This window comes from Monodelphis domestica, chromosome 8, assembly GCF_027887165.1.
Source record: "Monodelphis domestica isolate mMonDom1 chromosome 8, mMonDom1.pri, whole genome shotgun sequence".
Taxonomy (NCBI): Eukaryota; Metazoa; Chordata; class Mammalia; order Didelphimorphia; family Didelphidae; genus Monodelphis; species Monodelphis domestica.
The window spans coordinates 248,753,839-248,775,958 of record NC_077234.1 but is presented as its reverse complement, the minus strand read 5'-3'; the positions used below and the strand labels follow the sequence as shown (position 1 = coordinate 248,775,958).

Genomic DNA, 22,120 nt, shown 5'->3' with positions numbered 1-22,120 from the left:
GGCTTGTTTTTTTTTTGTATAATTGGTTTAGCTCTTTATAAATTTGAGTAATTAAAACTTTGTCAGAGGTTTTTCTTATGAAGATTGTTTCCCAATTTGTTACTTCCCTTCTAATTTTGGTTACATTGGTTTTGTTTGTAAAAAACTTTATAATTTGATGCAAGCAAAATTATGTCTTTTACATTTTGTGAATTTTTCTAGCTCTTGCTTGGTTTTAAAGTTTTTCCTTTCCCAAAAATCTGACATGTTTACTAGTCTGTATTCATCTAATTTGCTTATAGTTTCCTTCTTCATATTCAAGTCATTCACCCATTCTGAGTTCATCTTGGTGTAGGGTGTGAGATGTTGATCCAAACCTAATCTCTCCCATACTGTCTTCCAATTTTCCCAGCAGTTTTTATCAAATAGTGGATTTTGGTCCCAAAAGCTAGGATCTTTGGGATTATCATAGACTGTCTTGCTGAGGTCGCTTACTCCAAATCTATTCCACTGGTCTTCCTTTCTATCTCTTAGCCAGTACCAAATTGTTTTGATGACCACTGTTTTATAGTATAGTTTGAGATCTGGGACTGCAAGTCCTTCCTACACATTTTTTTCATGATTTCCCTGGATATTCTTCATCTTTTGTTCTTCCAAATGAACTTTGTTATGGATTTTTCTAATTCAGTAAAAAAGTTTTTTGGTTTTTCAATAGGTATGGAACTAAATAAGTAAATTAATTTGGGTAGGATTATCATTTTTATTATGTTAGCTTGTCCAACCCATAAGCAATCAATGCTTTTCCAATTGATTAGATCTAGTTTTAATTGTGTGGAGAGTGTTTTGTAGTTGTGTTCATTTAGTTCCTGTGTTTGTCTCAGCAGATAGATTCCTAAGTATTTTATATTGTCTAGGGTGATTTTAAATGGAATTTCTCTTTCTAATTCCTGATGCTGAGATGAGTTGGAGATATATAGAAATGCTGGTGACTTAGGTGGGTTTATTTTGCATCCTGAAACTTTGTTAAAGTTGTTGATTATTTCGACTTGCTTTTTGGTTGATTATCTGGGATTCCTTAAGTTGACTATCATATCATCTGCAAGGAGTGATAGCTTGGTCTCCTCATTGCCTATTTTAATACCTTCAATTTCTTTTTCTTCTCTAATTGCTACTGCTAGTGTTTCTATTACAATGTTAAATAATAGAGGTGATAATGGGCATCCTTGTTTCACTCCTGATCTAATTGGGGAGGCTCTTAGTTTATCTCCATTGCAGATGATGTTTGCTGATGGTTTTAGATATATACTGTTTATTATTTTTAGGAAAGACCTTCTATTCAAATGCTTTCTAGTGTTTTCAATAGGAATGGGTGTTTTATTTTTTCGAAGGCTTTTTCTGCATCTATTGAGATAATCATATAATTTTTGTCAGTTTGCTTGTTAATATGGTGAATTGTGTGGATGGTTTTCCTAATATTGAGCCATTCTTGCATTCCTGGTATGAATCCTACCTAGTAATAGTGAATAACCCTCATGATCACTTGCTGGAGTTTTTTTTGCTAGTATCCTATTTATGATTTTTGCATCTATATTCATTAAAGAGATTGGTCCATAGTTTTCTTTCTGTTTTTGACCTTTGGAATCAGTACCATGTTTGTGTTGTAAAAGGAATTGATAGAACTCCTTCTTTGCTTATTCTGTCAAATAGTTTGTATAGTATTGGGATTAGTTGTTCTTTGAATGTTTGATAGAATTCATTTGTGAATTTATGTGGACCTGGGGATTTTTTCTTAGGGAGTTCTTCGATGGTTTGTGCAATTTCTTTTCTGATATGGGGTTGTTTAGGTAATCAATCTAATTCTTCCTCTGTTAGTCTAGACATTTTATATTTTTGTAAATATTCATCCATATCACCTAGATTGCTATAGTTGTTGCCATATAATTGGGCATAAGAGTTTTTAATGATTGCCTTAATTTCCTCTTCATTAGCAGTGAGGTCTCTCTTTTCATCTTGGATGCTGTCAATTTGGTTTTCTTCCTTCCTTTTTTTAATTAGATTGATCAGTACTTTGTCTATTTTATTTGTTTTTTCAAAGTACCATTTTTCTAGTCTTGTTTATTAAATCAATAGTTCTTTGACTTTCAATTTTATTAATTTCTCCTTTAATTTTTAGGATCTCTAATTTAGTCTTCATTTGAGGATTTTTAATTTGTTCACTCTTTAGCTTTTTAATTTGTATGCCCAATTCTTTGACCTCTGTCCTCTCTAGTTTGTTAATATATGAACTCAAGGATATAAATTTCCCCCTACTTACTGCTTTGGCTGCATCCTATGGATTTTGAAATAATGTCTCATCATTGTCATTTTCTTCAATTAAATTATTAAATATTTCTATGATTTGCTCTTTAACTGATTTTCGAGAATTGTATTGTTTAATTTCCAATTAATTTTTGATTTGTCTCTCCATGTACCCTTACTAATTATTATTTTCATTGCATTGTGATCTGAGAAGGTAGCATTTATTATTTTTGCTCTTTTGCACTTGTTTTCAATGTTTTATGCCCTAGTACCTGGTCAATCTTTGTGAATGTACAATATGCTGCTGAAAAGAAGGTGTATTCATTTTTGTCCTTATTTTCTCCACATGTCTACTAGCTCTAATTTTTCTAAGATTTCATTCACTTCTCTTACCTCTTTCTTATTTATTTTTTGTTTTGATTTATCTAGTTCGGATAGAGGAAGGTTAAGGTTGTGAAGATTGGATTTAGCTATGTCCAGATTGTAACAATGAAGATACTTAGATCTTACTTTATGGTGAAGATAAAATTTTAATATCCTGATTGTAACAATGAAGGTACTTAGCTCTTATGTTATAGTGAGTCTAGAACTTTAAGCTACAATCTATTTTTAGATTTTACTTCAAAAAGGGGTTAAGTAACTAACAAAAGGTGAACTTAAAGAGGTGTTAAGTAATTCAAAAAGATATTATCTAACCAAAGAAGATGAGAACTAAAGAATGGACAATCCTGGAGAAAAGCATCTGATGTGATTGTTAGACATGAAAATTTAGAGGAGGAGATACAAGAGTAAAAGTTCTATAAAAGAGGACGAAAAGTTCGGATTGGGACATTCATTTTGAGAATAAATATTCTTTTGGACATTTCGAGCACTGACTCAAAAGAAAGAATGGAAGACCAACATCCAGACTTCTTTAAGGCTGTCACCACTGGTGAGTGAAAAGCTGACTTAGTGACCCCATCTTTCTGGAGGCGTGAAGCCTCCAGGAAAGGCCCAAACTTCTCGAGACTCTCTTCCCATGCCTGGGACTTAGAAATTCTAGCTAGAAACCAGAGGTTTTTTCTCTCTCTCATTTCATAATTCCTTTCCTCAATGTTAATTAAAATCACCATAAATTTCCAGCTGACTTGGGTATGTTATTTGGGACATTCCCTGGTGACCAAAAATTAATTTATATTAGGTCACAACCCTAAAATTATCCTTACAAGGTCCCCCACTAGTATAGTTTTTTCTATCTATTGCACCCTTGAGTTCCACTAGTTTCTCCTTTAGAAATTTGGAAGCTATGTCATTTGGCACATACATGTTGAGTACTGATATTTCCTCATTGTCAATACTGCCTTTTATCAGAATGTAATTCCCTTCCCTATCTCTTTTAACTAGATTTACTTTTACTTTGGCTTTGTCAGATATCAGGATTGCGACTCCTGCCTTTTTATCAGTTGATGCCCAATAGATTTGACTCCATCCTCTGACTTTCACCCTATTGTGTCTACCCTCCTCGTCTGTGTTTCTTGTAGACAGCATATGGTAGGGTTTTGGATTCTAATCCACTCTGCTATTTGCTTGCGTTTTATGGGTGAGTTCATTCCATTCACATTCAGAGTTATGATTACCAGCTGTGTATTTCCCAGCCTTTTGATTTCTACTCCTAGTCCTGCCTTTTCTTCTTTCACTATTTCCTTCTACACCATTGTTTGTTTTTAATCAGTCCCCCCAATTCCCACCCTTAATTTGCTTCCCTTTCTATCCCCCTCCTTTCTTATTTCCCCCCTTATTTTCTTTGCAGTCTTTTTAAGACTACCTCCCCACCCTCTCCCTCCCTTGTACTGCTTCCCTCCCCACCAGTCCATTTGTTACCCTTCTACTTCCCTATAGAGTGCAAATCAATTCTCTGCCCCTATGTATTTGCTTGTTCTTCCCTCTTTGAGTTAATTTTAATGTACGTAGGAGTTGAGTATTTCCTATCTCCAACCACTTTACCCTTCTAGTGTATTGATGTTCTCCCACCTCCCACCATGAGCTTCTTCGTGGCATATAAATTTACCACCTTTTGATTCTTTTCCCATTTCTTTTAGTATTAACCTCATTTTTTAGCTCTAGATGTATATATACATATATATGTATATATATACATATATACACACATATATATATATTTATACATACATATATCTATATACATATTTATGTCTTGCCATTTCATCCTATACAGTTTGTCACTGTTCCCTCTAAATGTAATTCTTCTACCTGCCCAGGTGATAATAACAATTTTTAAGAGTTACCAATGACCTCTTTTCTTATAGGGATGCATATCATTTTAACTGATTGGGTATCTTAAAAATAAGTTGGTTTTGTGTTTGTTTTTGTCACCCCCCACCTTCCTATTTACCTTTTGATGATTCTCTTGAGTTCTGTACTTGGGCATCAAATTTTCTGTTCAGGTCTGGTCTTTTCATTACAAATGCTGGGAATTATTCTATTTTGTTAAATGACCATACTTCCCCCTGTAAGAATATAGTCAGTTTTGCTGGGTATTTGATTCTTGGTTGTAGATCTAGTTCCCTTGCTTTCCAGAATATCATATTCCATGCTTTTTAGTCATTCAGTGTAGATGCAGCCAGGTCCTGTGTTATCCTCAATGTGGGTCCATGGTATCTGAATGACTTCTTCTTAGCAACTTGTAATAATTTTTCCTTGGTATGATAGCTCTTGAATTTGGCTATAACATTCCTGGGTGTTGTCAGTTGGGGATTAAGTACAGGAGGTGATCTGTGAATTCTTTCAATTTCCACTTTTCCATCTAGTTCTAGAATATCGGGGCAGTTTTCTTGGATAATTTCCTGTAGTATGATGTTCAGGCTTTTTCTTTTGTCATGGTCTTCTGGTAGACCAATGATTCTTAAGTTGTCTCTCCTGGAACGATTTTCTAAATCTTCTGTTCTGTGAATTAGGTGCTTCATATGTTCCTCAACTTTTTCATTCTTTTGATTTTGTTTTATAGTGTCCTGCTACTTTATGAAGTTGCTTGCTTCTAGTTGTTGTAGTCTGGATTTTAAAGACTGAATTTCATCCCTGGCTTTTTGGTCATCCTTCTCTTTCTGATCTTTCATCTCCTTTGCCTCATTTTCAAGCTAATTGATTTTGGCTTTCAAGACACTGTTTTCTTTTTTCAGATGACTTATCTTACATTTTAAGTTCTTTTCCCAGTTGTCTTCAGCCTTTCCTAATTGTGTTTTAATTGTATTTTGAGTTCTTCCAAAGCCTGTATCCAATTCACTGGGATTTTTGTTTTATTGCTTGGTGTTCCCTCATCCTTCTCTCTTCCATATGCTCTTTGTTCATTGCCTGTATAGAAGCTGTCAATTGTAATTTCTTTTTTCTTTTTCTGTTGTTTGCTCATATTTACCCCCTTCTTACTCCCTGTAGTTGTTTGTGCTCTTGCTCCTCTCATTTGTTTTTTTTTTGGTTTTGGCCTTTTCTGTCAGTCTTCCCTCTTGGAGCTTTGTCAGCAAATCTCTCAGCACAGTCTGTGGGGGAGGGATGTTGGAGCTTGAGCTTCCCTGGCCTCTGGAGGCTTTTTATGGGATTAAGTCAAGCTAGCTTAGGCTGGATGTGTCCTGAGGCCAAAACCTCCTGGAAGGGGGAAGAAATATAGAAGTTCTCCACTGCTGCAACTAGGCTGCCTGCTCTGTGCTTCTTCTCTGACTGCTTCCCCACCACCTGTTTTCGATGCTCTGAGCCTGGCACAGCTTAGCCTGCAAGGTACACCCTCCAGACCAGTGCCTTTGCCCACCCAGAGGTTTGAGCTGCTGCTGGAGGCTTAGCGCTCTAGGTGGGAGAGTGGAACTGGGACCTTTCTTCATTCCCCTTAAACCTGAGTATTCTTGGATTCTGGCTTTTGGGGGGGAGTACCTTTTAATTTGAATCCATCAGTAGGGTTCCTTGGCTCTGTCTTGTTGTTAGGTTTGAATTTTAGTCCCCTAGGAGCAGTTAGTTTGTAATTGGTAAGGAAAGCTTTTCAGAGGTCTAAACTTTCACTGCCTCTATGCCACCATCTTGACTCCACCTCTCCCCTATCACTTCTTATGTATTCAATTATTATCTATATGGTGATTTTCAAATATCTTTATTCATGCCTCACCTTTCTTCTATGCCCTAGTTATCAAAAGTTCACAAAAAGGTTCTTGTTCTTCAGCAGCAGAGAAACATCATAATTAGGACATTAATTCATTAAAATAAGAAATTACCATATAATAGAGCTTTCCCTTATAGTTGAGTCCAGGAAAACTACTCCCTTATATTTTCTCTTTCTGTTTACATTCCCTACCACTTTTTTTAAACATTATTTTATTTGGTTATTTAAAACATTATTCATTTGAAACAATGATCATTATCTTTTCCTCTCCCCGGCCCCCTCCCACCACTTCTCCCATAGCCAGCTCACAATTCCACTGGGTTTCACATGTGTTCTTGATTCGAACCCATTTCCATGTTGTTGGTATTTGCACTAGAGTGTTCATTTAGAGTCTCTCCTCAGTCCTATCACCTCCACCCCTGTAGTCAGGCAGTTGCTTTTCCTTGTTGTTTTTACTCCCACAATTTACCCTCTGCTTGTGGATAGTATTTTTTACATTCCTGCAGATAGTTCAGGGACATTGCATTGATATTAATGGAGAAGTCCATTACCTTCGATTGTACCACAGTGTATCAGTCTCTGTGTATAATGATTTCCTGATTCTGCTCCTTTGGTTCTGCATCACTTCTTGGAGGTTGTTCCAGTCTCCATGGAATTCCTCTACTTTATTATTCCTTTTAGCACAATAGTATTCCATCACCAACATATACCACAATTTGTTCAGCCATTCCCCAATTGATGGGTATCCCCTCGTTTTCCAATTTTTTACCATCACAAAGAGTGCAGCTATGAATATTCTTGTAAAAGTCTTTTTCCTTATTATTTCTTTGGGGTACAAACCCAGCAGTGATACAGCTGGATCAAAGGGCAGACAGTCTTTTATCACCCTTTGGGCATAGTTCCAAATTGCCCTCCAGAATAGTTGGATCAATTCACAACTCCATCAACAATGAAGTAGTGTCCCTACTTTGCCACATCCCCTCCAGCATTCATTACTTTCCATAGCTGTCATGTTAGCCAATCTGCTAGGTGTGAGGTGATACCTCAGAGTTGTTTTGATTTGCATCTCTCTGATTATAAGAGATATAGAGCAATTTTTCATGTGCTTATTAATAGTTTTGATTTCATTAACTGAAAACTGCCTGTTCATGTCCCTTGCCCATTTATCAATTGGAGAATGGCTTGATTTTTTGTACAATTGATATAGCTCTTTGTAAATTTGAGTAATTAAACCTTTGTCAGAGGTTTCTATGAAGATAGCTTCCCAGTTTGTTGCTTTGCTTCTGATTTTAGTTACATTGGTTTTGTTTGTACAAAAACTTTTTAATTTGATGTATTCCAGATTATTTATTTTGCATTATCTAACTCTTTCTAAGTCTTGCTTGGTTTTAAAGTCTTTCCTTTCCCAAAGGTCTGACATGTATACTATTCTGTGTCCGCCTAATTTTCTTATAGTTTCCTTCTTTATGTTCAAGTCATTCAACCATTTTGAATTTATCTTGGTGTAGGGTATGAGGTGTTGATCTAAACTTGATCTTTCCCACACTGTCCTCCAATTTTCCCAGCAGTTTTTATGAAATAGTGGATTTTTGTTCCAAAAGCTGGGATCTTTGGGTTTGTCATATACTGCCTTGCTGAGGTCACTTACCCCGAGCCAATCCACTGATCCTCCTTTCTGTCTCTTAGCCAGTACCAAATTGTTTTGATGACCGTTGCTTTATAATATAGTCTGAGATCTGGGACTGCAAGGCCCCCTTCCTTTGTATTTTTTTTTTTCATTATTTCCCTGGATATCATTGATCCTTTGTTCTTCCAAATGAACTTTGTTATGCTTTTTTCTAAAAATGGGTATGGCACTAAATAGATAGATGAGTTTGGGTAGGATGGTCATTTTTATTATATTGGCTTGTCCTACCCATGAGCATTTAATGTTTTTCCAATTGTTCAAGTCTAGTTTTAGTTGTGTGGAGAGTGTTTTGTAGTTGTGTTCATATAGTTCCTGTGTTTGTCTCAGGAGATAGATTCCTAAGTATTTTATTTTGTCCAAGGTAATTTTAATTGGGATTTCGCGTTCTAGTTCTTGCTGCTGAGCTGTGTTGGAATTATATAGAAATGCTGATGACTTATGTGGGTTTATTTTGTATCCTGCAACTTTGCTAAAGTTGTTGATTATTTCGATTAGCTTTTTGGTTGAATATCTAGGATTCTTTAAGTAGACCATCATGTCATCTGCAAAGAGTGATAATTTGGTCTCCTCCTTGCCTATTTTAATGCCTTCAATTTCTTTTTCTTCTCTAATTGCTACCGCTAGTGTTTCTAGTACAATATCAAATAATAGAGGTGATAATGGGCATCCTTGTTTCACTCCTGATCTTAATGGGAATGGATCTAGTTTATCCCCATTACAGATGATATTAGATGATGGTTTTAGATATATACTGTTTATTATTTTTAGGAAAGGCCCTTCTATTCCTATGCTTTCCAGTGTTTTTAATAGGAATGGGTGTTGTATTTTATCAAAGGCTTTTTCTGCATCTATTGAAATAAGCATGTGGTTTTTATTGGTTTGCTTGTTGATGTGGTCAATTATGTGGATGGTTTTCCTAATATTGAACCAGCCCTGAATCCCTGGTATGAATCCTACGTGATCATGGTGAATGATTCTTCTGATAACTTACTGGAATCTTTTTGCTAGTATCTTATTTAAGATTTTTGCATCTATATTCATTAGGGAGATTGGTCTATAATTTTCTTTCTCTGTTTTTGGCCTTCCTGGCTTTGGAATTAGTACCATGTTTGTGTCATAAAAGGAGTTTGGTAGAACTCCCTCTTTGCTTATTATGTCAAATAGTTTGTATAGTATTGGAGTTAGCTGTTCTTTGAATGTTTGATAGAATTCACTGGTGAATCCATCAGGCCCTGGGGATTTTTTCTTAGGAAGTTCTTTGATGGCCTGTTGGATTTCTTTTTCTGATATGGGATTATTTAAGAAACCTATTTCTTCTGTTAGTCTAGGCAATTTATATTTTTGTAAATATTCATCCATATCACCTAGGTTGGTATATTTATTGCCATAAAGTTGGACAAAGTAGTTTTTAATGATTGCCTTAATTTCCTCTTCATTGGAGGTGAGGTCTCCCTATTCATCCTTGATGCTGTTAATTTGCCTTTCTTCTTTCCTTTTTTTAATTAGATTGACCAGTACTTTGTCTATTTTGTCTGTTTTTTAAAAGTACCAGCTTCTAGTCTTGTTTATTAGCTCAATAGTTCTATCACTTTTGATTTTATTAATTTCTCCTTTAATTTTTAGGATCTCTAGTTTGGTTTTCTTCTGGGGGTTTTTAATTTGTTCATTCTCAAGTTTTTTGATTTGCATTTCCAATTCCTTGATCTCTGTCTTCCCTAATTTGTTAATATATGCACTCAGGGATATGAATTTTCCTCTAAGTACTGCCTTGGATGCATCCCATAAGGTTTGAAAGGATGACTCGCCATTGTCATTTTCCTCAATGAAATTATTGTTTCTATGATTTCTTTTCTAACTAACCAATTTTGGAGTATCATATTATTTAATTTCCAATTAATTTTTGATTTGGCTCTCCATGTACCCTTACCGATCAATATTTTTATTGCCTTGCGATCTGAAAAGGCTGCATTTATTATTTCTGCTTTTCTGCATTTGAGTGCCATGTTTCTGTGACCTAGTGTATGATCTATTTTTGTGAATGTGCCATGTGGTGCTGAGAAGGTTTATTCCTTTTTGTCCCTATTTATTTTTCTCCATATGTCTATTAACTCTAATTTTTCTAAGATTTCATTCCCCTCTTTTACCTCTTTCTTGTTTATTTTTTGGTTTGATTTATCTAAATTTGATAGTGCTTGGTTCAAGTCTCCCACTAATATGGTTTTACTGTCTATTTCCTCCTTCAATTCTCCTAGTTTCTCCATTAAAAATTTGGATGCTATACCATTTGGTGCATACATGTTGATTAGTGATATTTCCTCATTGTCTATACTCCCTTTTAACAGAATATATTTACCTTCCCTATCCCTTTTGATCAGGTCTATTTTTGCTTTGGCTTTATCAGATATCATGATTGCAACTCCTGCCTTCTTTCTATCAGTTGAGGCCCAAAATGTCTTACTCCAACCTTTAATTCTAACCTTGTGAGTATCAACCCGCCTCATATGTGTTTCTTGAAGACAACAAATGTTAGGGTTTTGAGTTCTAATCCAATCTGCTATTTGTCTACGTTTTATGGGTGAGTTCATCCCATTCACGTTCAAAGTTATGATTGTCATTTGTGGATTCGCTGGCATTTTGATATCTTCCCCTAGTTCTGACCTTTCTTCTTTAGCTTTCTCCTTTTGAACCAGTGATTTACTTTAGGTCAGTCCCCCTAGTCCCCTCCCTTGAGATGCTTCCCTTTCTAGCCCCTCCCTTTTTATGCTCCCTTCCCCTCCCCCCTCTCCTTCCCTCCCTTTTTATACTCCCTCCCCCGCCCCCTCCTTAATTTTCCTTTCTTTCTTGCCCTAATGGATAAGATAGAATTCAGGATCCCACTGGATATAGATGTTCTTCACTCTCAGATTTGATTTCACTGAGAGTAAGGTTTAAGTAATTCCACTTCACGCTCTCTTACTCTCCTTCTCATATGAGAGTTCTTCCCCTCCCCTTCCCATGTGTATCTTTATATGGGAAAGATTATTCTATTAAGTCCCCCCCCCTATTTCTTGAAGTAAATCTTAGTGTTATCAACAATTCCACCCCTCCTTTTTCCTTTCTTTCCCCCCACTTTCCCCAAATCTTCTTAATGCCCCAATCTTTCCCTATGCATGTTTCTTCTAACTACTCTTATGATGCATACAATTTTTGAGAGTTAAACAATACATTTCCCCCACATATTAATATATATAATTGGATGTAAATGTAGTCCTTATAGAAGAGAGTTTGACTTAAAGAAAAAGATAAGATTTATCTCCTTTTCCCTTTCTTTCATATTTACCTTTTCATGTTTCTCTTGCTTTCTGTGCTTGGATATCAAATTTTCCACTAAGTTCTGGTCTTTTCTTAGCAAATGCTTGGAAATCTTCTATTTTGTTGAATGCCCATACTTTCCCCTGGAAGTATATAGTCAGTTTTGCTAGGGAGTTGATTCTTGGTTAGAGACCCAGCTCTCTTGCCTTTCTACATATCGTGTTCCATGCTTTGCGGTCTCTTAGTGTGTTAGCCGCTAAGTCCTGTGTGATCCTTATGGGAGCCCCCCCTATATCTGAAGCTCCTCTTCATCTTGTAGGATTTTCCTCTTCTTCTTGTAGGATTTTTTCCTTTTCTTTGAAGCTGTTGAATTTGGCAATTACATTCCTAGGGGTTGTCTTTTAGGGATTTAGTATAGAGGGTGTTCTATGAACCCTTCCTATTTCTATTTTGCCCCCTTGCTCCAGAACGTGTGGACAATTTTCTTTTATAATCTCCTGTAGAATAACATCGAGTTCATTGTTTATCTCTGGTTTTTCTGGGAGACCGATAATTCAGAGGTTGTCTCTTCTTCCCCTGTTTTCCAAGTCTGTGACCTTTTCAGTGAGATATTTTATGTTTTCTTCTAATTCATTAATTTTTTGGGTTTGCTTTATTGATTCTTGCTGTTTTATGATCTCACTTTCTTCAAGTTGCTTAATTCTGGTCATTAGGGACTGGTTTTGCTTTTTAGCTTTGTCTGCCCTTCAATTGGATGCTTCCAGTTCTTTTTCCAATTGAGCAGTCTTATCTGTCAGACTGCTGATCTCTTTCTCCCATTTTTCTTTCCAGGTTTCCATCTTTTGGGTAAACTCCAGTTTGAGATCTTCCAGAGCTTGTTGATAGTTTCCATTTTGGGAGGCATGTTCTGATTTTTTTTTTATTTCCTCCTCATTCTCTTCTTTTCCTTGGGTACTTCCACCATAAATTTTTTAATAGTCACCTTTTTCCCTTTCTTCCTGGAGGCTTGATTTTGGGCTATGTGAGCCATCCCTTTGGTGGTTTTATTCCCCTTTTCTTTTTGGTCTGGAGTCTGGGTGATATGGGTGGGTTTTCTGTGAATTTAGGTTGCCTCAGACTAGTTCTTCCCCACCTCTGAGGTTTCTTAGAGCGCTGGGCCCCTGATCACAGCCAAACTTCCCAGGTGTTCAGCTCCGCCCAGATAGTCAGTGCGTGGTCCGCCCCTTGTGTTTAGCCCCACCCAGGTGCTCAGCTCAACCGCCCCAAGTACAGCTCTGTGGGGCCCCTGTGCTCAGCTCAGGATTCTCCTGTGAAACTTCCCTGGGACGTTGTTTCCTGGCAGTCCCCAGATCCCAAGGACCCTGGAGTGCCCCCCCCCCCAGACAGAGACATTCCCCACTTACTCGCTATCCCAGTGAGTGCTCCAATAGTTCACTCTGGTTTGGTGGGGGATATGGGGGGGGGGGAAGGGAGGCTCAGTTCACGTTTCTGTGCAAGCTTTGCCTCCTTCTTATTATAGTGTGGAAATGTTTAACACCCCCCCCCATACCTTTGCCTCTGTGGGGTACTGGGGAGTCCTTCTGTTCCTCCAAAGGTGATTTTTATGTTCTTTTGATGTAGTTTATTTCGTTCGGTGCCGGGGAGAGGAAGCGTGTCACGTCTAGATTGCAGCCATGTTTACCCAGAAGACCCCCTACCTCTTTTTAAGATGCCAAAGTGGCTCTGTTCCTCTTATCAATGCATGTATCATCCCTTCCCCACCTTTTGCCTTTAAAAGTTAATTTTTAGGGTTTATTTGGGATTGTTTACCCTACATATATTTCTTGAATGCCTTAAGCCCAACATTTGCTAGTTATAGTTCTACAATAATTGTATTTAAAATGTTAGAATTGATCCTAAGAGCCATTATCAAGGATGAATTCGTAGTTTGGTAATTGATCTGCTGTGAATGCAAGAAAGAAGGAAAAATCAAAGATGTCTGAAAATTTTGACCCTAAGTAACTATGAAGATGAAACTACCATAAGAATCCAATAAGTACAATATATCATTGTATTTGGTGACAAAAATATTGTCATAAGGTGTAACACATTTACAAAAATTTTCCCCTCCTAATGTAGCATATAAACACCTGGGTTTTAGTCCCTGAAGTACTATATAATTTTAGGTACATCCTTTCACAGCTCTGGGCTTTAGTCTCCTTGGCCATATAAATAGAAGGTAAGGTTTCTTGCAATTCTACAATTCTATGGACCTTTGATTCTAAGTAGTAATAAGTCATTCATCAGACCTACAGCAAAGACTTTTATATTGCTTGGTAATTGTAATAATAAATACCTTACACTATTTTAAATCATTATTTGTTGCAGACCATTAAGAAACTAGTAAGAAGACCATTTAAAAATGATACTGAATGTAAATTGTCTATGACAACAACTACTGGATCCTGCTGACAAATGATCATGTCACCACAACAAGTCCTTAGAGCTCAGTAATTACTCCTGTATTCATGAATGTATGGAGCTTGACAGGTACCTGATTTGAATACAAAAACCTTGGAAAAGATTCACCCAAGCTGCAACGCATGGCCCATGTGCTGGATAAATGCATGCTGGTACAAACTATCTGCAGAAATAATTAATTCAGCTTCTACTGACCCCCAGGCTGTATTCTCCCTGCCACACCAACTGGAGCTCATTCGCAGAATTCAAAACGAGGCTGGATGATTGAAACGGGGCTTTAAGGTCCTTATCTTGCAGGGTGAAGCAGTGAAAGGCATTAATGCAGCAGATTGAACAGTGTAAGTCTTGTAAAAGCAACCCAATAACCTCTAGCAGTCCTTCTGTGACTCTGCATACCAGTTTGCTCCTTGTATCCTTAAAACAGAGAAGTCAAAGGGGCTTGGGTAGACAGGAAGCAGAGATCAGTGGTTTCTGGAACAGAATTCTTCTAAAGAATGCAGAAGCTCATTCAAAGTATTAATATGAGACGTTCCCAAATATTAAGAGGATTTGGATTCCAAAGAGTAAAAAATAAGAAATGGAAAGGGAAAAAAAGAATCCTTGAAGATTGTTAGCCTCTAAAAGTCTCTCTTCTACATTCTATGGACAGAATAGGTTTGTGTTTCAGAGTCATCCATTTCATTAAGAATGCTCAAATTTTTCATAATTTCATATGTAAGAGAAAAATTGATTTAATTATCATAGTTCACACTTACATGGGCTTCTTAAGGCTGATAAAGTGATTTTCCCACCACAACTCTATCAGGTAGGAATTGCAACTCTTATAATCCCTATTTTATAGATGAAGGCACTGAAGTTAAATGACTTGAAAATGGGCACTGAGTTGTTAAGTGGCACAGTTTGAATCCAAGGCAGCATTACGTAGTAGAAACTGTATTGGAGTTGAGCCCAGGAGACAGTTTTGTTTTTTAAACCCTTTTCTTTTATCTAAGAATCAAAAACTGTGTATTGGTTCCAAGGCAAAAGATTAGTAAGGATTAAGTAACTGGGATTAAGTGATTTATCTAAGGTCACACAGGTCGGAAGTATCTGAGGTCATCCCTTCTCTAGTTCTATATCTCAATCCACTACACTACTTACCTACCCTCAGAAGACATAGTTGTTAATCATAGCTATACAATTTGCAATCTGGTGTATCTTGAGGAAGTCGACTTCTCAAAATCTCAGTGCCTTGCCTTCCTCATCTGTAAATTAAGGGAAATGGACTTGATGAACTTTAGGGTCCTTTCAAGCTCTAAATTGTTGTGATCCTAACAAGTTAAACTGCCTACAGTTTCTAATATAATCAATTAAATAATAATTATTCAATTTTACTGAAGCCAGCAAACAGATGGAGATACAAAGTCAAAAGTAAAACAGTCTCTACTCTAAAGGATATTATACTGTAACAAGGAAAGAACCATTTGAAATCACCAAGCCTTCTGGCAAGGCTTGGACTAATTGCCTTGCAAGGGAAGCCAGAGTTGTTAAAGAGCATGGGAATTCTATTTGTTCACAGATCAGAAAGGAATGGAGCGAACAGGAGATGAGAACTGCACAGAGAGTTTTTCAACTATAAGAAAAGTTAAAAAAAAATTCCCCTCAAGAGAAGAAACATTTGCTTTTGGGTAGCACATCCGGAGGAGGGTGTGAGAGTGAGTCTTTCCCATCCACAGTGGAAGCAATAGCCAGTAATGGTAATAACATGATTGTTGGCCCATTTCCTTTTCAAACCCCCCTGCTTCTTTGGGAGACTGGCAGGGGCAGCCAGCAAGGTAAAAAGAAGGCTGTACTATTTTTTTAAATCATTGTCACTCAGGTGGCCAGAGCGCCGAGGAAATAAAAACAGATAAGGAGGAAATGAAGGGCCTTCTCCCCTTCTGTTACTTTACTTCAGATGCATGAGACTATTACCTATTTCAAAGGATATTCTTTTATTCATTTATTCCATTGATGTGACTGACTGGTCTAATCTTATTTCTCGTACACTCCTGTGGCCGACCCTGGCCTTTGCGGTCATGGCATTAAGGCAGTAGAATGCCTTGGAAGCCATACAGACTCACCTTTGCCAGTTCAGGGCGGTGGTCTCAATCCTTCAGCTCATTGTTAGAGTTTTCATGTCTCAAAATTATGCTCTGAAAGCAGAATTACTATGAATGTGAGTCTTTAAATATGTCCTGCCGGAACATGATCTGGTGGCTTTGGGGGCTGCATGCACATACATGCATATATAAATGCACACATATGTAGTTATATGTACGCATATATTTGTGCCTAGTTTGCATGTATGTGTTTGTGGGTAAACCTATATACATGTTGTCAAAAGTGAATTTAACTAAGAATAAACTGAGGTGATTTCATGAGTAAGACAACATTTATTAGCAGAGGCAGACTGCCAATGAAGAGATGGATTTCTCTTTGGGAGGTTTTAGGAAGTACAGAACAAAGAACAGAACAGCACAGATGGCATCATGGGATGGAGGGTCACATGACTGTTTACAAAACTGAGGCAAAGAGAACAATATGATTGGTTAGAAGATTGGTAATAAGGGCTAGCAAAAATTCCCCTTTTTCTCTCCTAAGAGTCCAGGTACAAGATAGTGAAGCAGACTTTTTGGACAGCAAACCAGACATCCTTGAAGGTGACATAAAGATATTGGTGGTACCAAGATATTAGATCCAATTCCCATGTATTGTAATGGAGAAGGTTTGTGGGTGGTCAAAGAAACAGCATCTAGGAGAGAGCGCAGATGTTTAGGTTGGCGCAAAGAGAGAAGGGGTTGATGAGTTTCCCTCTTCAGCCTTCCCTCCTCAGTTATGGCTGCTCTCACAGATTGGCTCTTGTTCCCCCTATTAAAGCCTCCCTCCCTCTTGAAACTGTTCTACTCACACTTGATTCAAATTTGGGAAAGGATAACCACTTTAATGTAAATTAATTCAATTAGAGTAATACAAAGGAAAGCTTGGCAGGGAAAAGAATGGGAAAGGAAAATGGGGAAAAGGGGGGTCCATCTCTCTAACTAACCCCTTTTCCCTCCCTCCTCGAGTTTCGGGGAACTCAGGCTTTGGCAGCCTGAGCTCCCTGAGAGATAGTCAGGTTGACTGACCCTGGGTTTGGCCCTTTGGCCACTGTTCAGACCCAGGGCAGCAGGAACCGAGGTAGAGTCTGACAGAGACTCAATTGTTTTTTTCTCAGGTTTCTCTTCAGTAGTCTTTTCAATTGGGAAATGTTGAGGGGAAGAATATCCAGTCACTCACAGGAAAAAAGGTGGGTAACCCTCAGGAGAAGGTCTTAACCAGCCCTCTCTCTCCAGCTTCTCAAATCTGAGAGAGCAACTGCTCTTCAGAAGGAACCTTCTGCTTCCTCAAGATTCCAGCCTTATGGGGCCCCTCCCCCAACAAGGAGAAAATTCAGCCTGGTACTTTTCCTTTAGTGCCAGCCTCTGTCACAGTTTTCACATGTACCCCTCCAAGGTCAGATAAAGTTCTTGAAGCAAGAATAAATAGGTCGGTGATTAACAAGGTAGTTGGATTTTTAAACTTAACCCAGGGGGCAGCTGGGTAGCTCAATGAATTGAGAGCCAGGCCTAGAGATGGGAGGTCCTGGGTTCAAATATGACCTCAGACACTTCCCAGCTGTGTGACCCTGGCCAAGTCACTTGGCCCCCATTGTCTAGCCCTTACCACTCTTCTGCCTTGGAGCCAATACCCAGTATTGACTCCAAGACGGAAGGTAAGGGTTTAAAAAAATAAAAATAAATAAACTTAACCCATTACAGACCAACTGAATTCCAGCTGAATTCTGAACCAAGTTCAGAGATAAAGACCTGAGACTTAAGCAATTATAGGACAACAGCAATTACAGGACAAAATTGATCATTTGTAAATAGGATTATTAAGAAAATGATATAGAATTAATATTGATCATTTCTATGTACATACACATGTATAAGTACACACACAAATATATGGGTATGAACATGTGGGTGTACAAAATACATCAAAAGCAGATATGAATTAAGCTGGGAGTGGAAGGCACTAGCAACTGGGGAGTCTTTATGCAAAAGGTGGTGCATGAACTGAGACTTGCAGCAAGCCAGGAATTTCAAGATAAGAAATAATGAGGGAGATCAGTAAAACCTGGTGGACAGTCAGAGTAAAAGCAGAAGAATGGAAAATGAAGTGCTATGTGTAAGGAAAAGGAAGTGGCCCAGTATGGTTAGGTCATAGCTAAGTCTGGAAGGTAGGATAGAACCAGTTTGATGGGTTTAAAATGCCAAATATAAGAACTTATACTTAATCCTAGAATTTATCGAGCTGGGGAGTAGGACAAGGCTGATATGGTTATACTTGATCCTTAAAAAAAAAAAAAAAGCTATGTGGAAAACACATTGGCATTTAGAGAGACTTGATCTAGGGAGACCAATTAGGATAGTACTGAGATACTCCCGACTAGACACGATTAGATCATGCTAAACCAGATACAGGTTCAGTTTAGGTCCTGAATTAAAATGGTAGCCATGTGAGTGAGGATGAGGGAAAAGCTGTGTAGCCAGACTTAGCACCCCTTAGATATTCATGATTCAGAACAGTAAAGTGCTAAGGATAACACTGAGGTTTCAAACCTAGGAGCCTGGAAGGATGGCAGTATTTTTCATAATAATAGAGAAGTTTAGAAGATAAATAGGTTTTTCTTTTAGAAAAAAAAATCATATAACTATGGAAATATGGAAATAAAATATCTTGGATTCTGATGTTAAAAAAGTATTAGAAATATCTGTTTCATATTGCCATGACATTTTGAGGCTAAGAATGGCCATGTCCCATCTACTAACTTCCTACTGTCACATTTCAGCAGGGTTTGGAAGTGATCTTTATTTTTTATCCTATCAGAACCCAAACTCCAAATGTGCCTATTGAAAGCTGAAAGAGTTTCAAATCAAAAAGAAGATCTGAGTGTTTGGACATGGGAATGGACATGGTGATCACTTTTATTTAAAAATTTTAAAATACTTTAAGGTGTTTCAGGTGGAGGAAAGATCCCAATTTGTACTAGAGTGTACATATCACAGAGCTAGTTAGTGTCTGAGGACAGGTTTGAACTCAGGTCTTCCTGGAACCATGGCCTGGCATTTAATTAATTGTATCATCTAACTGATTCTATTTATTTTTAACATTCATTTTTAAAAAATGAATTCTGAATTATCTCCCTTCTTCTACCCCTCCCCAACCTGTTATAAAGAGCAAGAAATATGATATCAATTATACATGTGAAATCATGCACAACATAGGATGATTACTTGTAAGTAAATCTGTAGAGGGAATTCTCAGTCAAGCGTAGGTCACACCAAATAGCCTTTGAGCTTCTCCTATGACTTGTCTTCTGTAAGTATGAACCTAGAAATCCACACTATCTTTTTAGGACTAAGTTCAGAAAAGAAGATTATAAGGTTGGCCATGGGAAAAATGAAGATTTCAGCCATAGAAGCTGTTAAAGACGGCCCATTAAGACTTAAAGGGCCTCCAGAAGGGCAAAGGGACTAAACCACGGAAATCCTATATCCTAAAATAATTGAAGTTTTTAAGTTTTCTAAGGTTAGTGAATCTAAAGTAAAGAATATTGGACTAGGACTAAGGAAATTAGAATTCATATCACTGTCACTAACTACCAGATTTTTTGAACAATTCATTTCATCTCTTTGTAAATAAATTTCCTCACTGTCAAATAAAAACACTAGGTGATCTTATCCCTAGAATTCCCCCAATTCCCAACTCCTACTATTCAGATTCTGTTTTTAAAGGATTTGTATTATACTACTTTAAATTCAGACAACTTCAATAGGAAAATATGAAAAGCTGCAGTTTTTTCACCTTTGAGAAACACTAAGGTTTAAGACTGCTTGTGTTGAAGAATCTTAGGTAGTTAACCATTTTAAATCAAATTTGCAACACCCACAAGTTATTTTTACAGAATGAAAGCACTAATTTTAATTTTAATAAATAGGAGTTGCCTGAAGTAATTTGATTGTTTCAACATTCATTTAAAGTATATTACATCATTTTACATACCCATAAAATCTTTTAAAAAATCAATTGAACCATAATTATCATGAAACATATCATCTATGCCACAGTAAATCAGTTCCTAAGAGTCTTAGGGGGTCATTTTCCCCCCTTGAATGCTTTTACATAGTTTTCATTAAATTACCAATTCATATAAAAGGGGAATGAAACATCTTATCCTTTATTTCTATGAAAAATGTCCCATTTTTCCTGTTGAGGAAGCACCTTAATTTGCTTAGATCCAGCCCTGTAGTATATATATATATATATATATATATATATATATATTTTTTTTTTTTTTTTAATTGAACTATATTCACCCACTAATAAAGGAGAACATCAAACAGAAAGGAAACAGTTGCCCAAAACTGGAAGGAAATTAAACAATTTGGCCAAAGCTACCAAGACAGCTTTAATACATACCTCAATCTACATTAAATGTTTATAGTTGCAAAATGAATCCTTTTAAATTACATGCAGCTAATAGCTCAATGAGAACTAAGCTAATATAGTAGATAGAGAGCCAGCTTTAGAGTCAATAAGACCAGGAGTTCAAGTCTGCCTCTAACACATATTGACTCAGATCTTGACTTCATTTCCCTACTTCATCTCCCTACAAGACTATAAGTTAGGAGTGTGCTGGTCCAATGACAAGTCAAAAATGTAGACAGGACAAATTTTTCACTTTGACCTGTGTTATTAACATTTTATTCTCTCTATACCATCAACAAAATAACAAATCAAGCCCTGGTTTTAGCGACTGCAGATTTTGGTTCTTCAACTGATCTGCTTTATTAGAGAGCATGTCCTCAACAAGAGTTCCACTGAAATCACAAATCAAATCCAAAAATTAAAAAAAAGCTCAATATTAAAATTACAGCAAAGGTAAACAAATATTCTAATAACATGATATAATCCAAGGAGGATCACTAACTAGGAATCAGAATACTTAGTTTCTAGAACCAGCTTGGGCATTAACTACCAATGAAAACCTGACTAAATTATTTATGGTCCATTTCCTCAGCTGTAAAGTGAAGTTGGAATACATGATCTCTAAGGTCTCTTGAAGAACCAGAATAAAGAAGTAACAGAATTTTAGTCCTTATAGACTTCATAGCTTATGATCTATTCTTGGTATTTCTTAATTTAGATAAATTATTATCAAAAAATTTAGCTAGAAGAAATTAGAAATATTGACTTCTACTGAAGGGAAGAGAAAAAGAAAAGAATAGCATGCATTTGGTATTTGCTACCAGTCATAATGCTAAGTATTTTATAAAAATTAAATCATTTGATCTTCATAATAATCCTGCAAGATTAGTTCTATTATTACCCTCATTTTATAGTTGAGGGAACTGAGGCAAACAAAAGTTGAATAATCTGCCCAGGGTCATACAGCTAGTAAGTATCTGCAGCTACTTTTGGCTTGACTCCAGGCCCTTGGTATTGTTTAGTTGTTTTAGTCATATCCAGCTCTTCTTGACCCCATTTGGGTTTTTTGGCTGAGAGACCGGAAGAGGTTTACCATTTTTTCTCTAGCTTTTTTTACAAATGAAGGAACTGAATCAAAATCGTGACTTATATAGGATCACACAGCTATAGTAAGTATCTGAGGTCAGATTTGAACTCACAAAGATGAGTCTTCCTGACTTCCAGTTGTGATGATTAAAATAGTGGAAGACATAAACTGTGGCAGATAATAGAGTGGTTGCCTTAAATTGTGACCACAGAAAATATGGTTTCAAGACAGTGTCTTGTTTTAAATCAAATATAAGGTGGTTGCTAGGGAAAAATTCCCAATTATTAAATATACCCAAGTCAGCTGGGTTTTATAGAGATTTTAATAATACAAATGAGGAATTAAAGAAAGGGAGAGAAAGAGAAAAAGGAAATGATGAGGAAAGGATAGGCCGGCCCAGGCCAGCCCTGGCCAACCCAGGCCCAAGCCCTAAGAGAAAGATCAGTCAGTCTTTTATCCACTCACCACAAGATTTGTCCAAGCAAGGATTCTAGTGTTCAGAGAGACACCAGTTCAGCTTTGGCCAGCTGCCATCTCCTGAGAGAGTTCTTTGAGAGCTCCTCTTGAGACTGTCCCAAGAGTCAGCTTTTCATCTCCTTTTAAAGGGAATTTTCTCCTATGTCACCACCCCTAAGTTCTCACATCT

The 22,120-nt window shown here is 37.0% G+C and overlaps 1 long non-coding RNA gene across 1 annotated transcript; it reads right to left on the bottom strand.

The window, feature by feature from the left end:
- Nucleotides 1–16,247: 16,247 nt before the first annotated feature.
- On the bottom strand, nucleotides 16,248–17,258 carry LOC130455787 (uncharacterized). Its single transcript, XR_008913905.1, has 2 exons — nucleotides 17,151–17,258; nucleotides 16,248–16,626 (listed from the first exon to the last, which is right to left on the bottom strand). It is a non-coding gene; the product is annotated as an uncharacterized LOC130455787 (long non-coding RNA).
- Nucleotides 17,259–22,120: the final 4,862 nt, after the last annotated feature.